Source organism: Pediculus humanus, genomic scaffold (genome assembly GCF_000006295.1).
Source record: "Pediculus humanus corporis 1103172107416 genomic scaffold, whole genome shotgun sequence".
In the NCBI taxonomy this organism is placed as follows: domain Eukaryota; kingdom Metazoa; phylum Arthropoda; class Insecta; order Psocodea; family Pediculidae; genus Pediculus; species Pediculus humanus.
Window position 1 is genome coordinate 123,721 of NW_002987040.1, and position 1,894 is coordinate 125,614.

Genomic DNA, 1,894 nt, shown 5'->3' on the forward strand with positions numbered 1-1,894 from the left:
ACGACAACAACAACAACAACAACAACAAACAATTGATCCTCAATTCCTTTTTGAATATTTAAACAAAAGAAAAAAGAGAAAGAAAAAAAAAATCATGTCTTCTGGAGGGACTGGAGAAAATATTAATGAGGTAAATAAAATTTATGTGGTTTGAAATTTTTATTATTATTTAAAAAACGAATCGACGACGACAACGACGACAAAAAATTTTTTTCAAGATGGCGGAGGTAAGTAAAAAAAGAAAAAAATTTCGTATGTAAAACGATTGAAAATTTAATTCAAATTTTTTTCTTTTTTTTTAAGATGAAAATAATAATAATAATAATAATAATAATAATAATAATAATAATAATAATAATAATAATAATAATAATAATAATAATAATAATAATAATAATAATAATAATAATAATAATAATAATAATAATAATAATAATAATAATAATAATAATAATAATAATAATAATAATAATAATAATAATAATAATAATAATAATAATAATAATAATAATAATAATAATAATAATAATAATAATAATAATAATAATAATAATAATAATAATAATAATAATAATAATAATAAAACAATACGTTTTTTCTTCTTCTTTTACACAAACAAACAAACAAACATTTACATAATAATAATAATAATAATAATAATAATAATAAAACATTGGAATTTTAACCTAAACCATTTACGATTGTTATGAGCCTCCTTAAAAAATAAAATAAAATAATAATAATAATAATAATAATAATAATAATAATAATAAAACAAATGATGTATTGAGATGATTGTCGTGGTTTTAACCAAAAAAAAAAAAAAAATTCAATACAATCCCGTTCTTCTCGTTTGTTCGTTTGTTTGTTTTTCAATTTCTTTTCTTTTCTTTTCATTTCTTTTTTTTTCTTTTGCTAATTTTATTATTATTGATATTTCATTACCATCATTATCATTAATATTATTATTATTATTATCACCGTATTTATTAAGATGCATTGTCGTTGTTGTTGTTGTTGTTGTTGTTCGTTTGTTGTTTTTCCTTATTAATACAAACACCGAAACGCAAACTTCCTTTACGGTAAAAAAAAAAAAAATTTTTTTTTTTTAATGTAAATTTAATACGATTCGAAACGTAACAAAATTTTTATTATTATCATTATTATTATTATTTTATTCACGTCGTCATGTTTCAAACAAACGAGCAAACAAACAAACGAAAAACGAAATAAACAATAATAATAATGATGATAATGATGATGAATAAATTTATAACGGAGGAGAAAAACTCCATCGAAAAATTTTATATTCCGCGGCATCGATAAAATTCTAATGAAACCTTTTAGAAAACCCCTTTAGATAAGATGTTAAAGGGCGATGACCTCTGATTGATAAAACCCGATTACAATGAGTAGAATTCCAAAAAAGGGGGAGGGAGAGGAGGAGGAGGAGGAGGGAGAGCATTAATGAAGTGAACGCGTTAAAACCTAAACGAAAATTTGTATTTCGTCCCGGTTAAAAATTTTAACGCGTAAAAAGTAAAAAGCAGAAGAAAAAGCAGAAGAAAAATAATTTAAGGCAATAAATCTAATAATGATGATAATAATAATGATAATGATGATGATGATGATGATGATGATGATGATGACGACGATATCAAATATCAACAACGATCGTATAAAGATGAGGTTAATAAAGAATTTAATCGGTGTATAATAATTTTAATTAATCCTTTTGATATTTGAGATTTTTTTCTAATAAAAAAAAAAAAAAAATGTCGGCATCCGGTTTGATTTTAAATAAAATTTTAAGAAAATTATTTTCAATGTAAACATCGAGAAATCGATAAATTCGAGATATCGTAATCGAAACGATTATAAAATAATAAAAACA

At 21.3% G+C, this 1,894-nt stretch overlaps 1 protein-coding gene across 1 annotated transcript in view; it reads right to left on the reverse strand.

Annotated features, from left to right (window-relative positions):
- Phum_PHUM066670 (uncharacterized protein) overlaps positions 1-1,894 on the reverse strand; it is a gene marked incomplete at both ends in the record, with an annotated part of 62,021 nt that overhangs the window by 33,423 nt on the left and 26,704 nt on the right. The gene's annotated exons all lie outside the window — the stretch shown is intronic.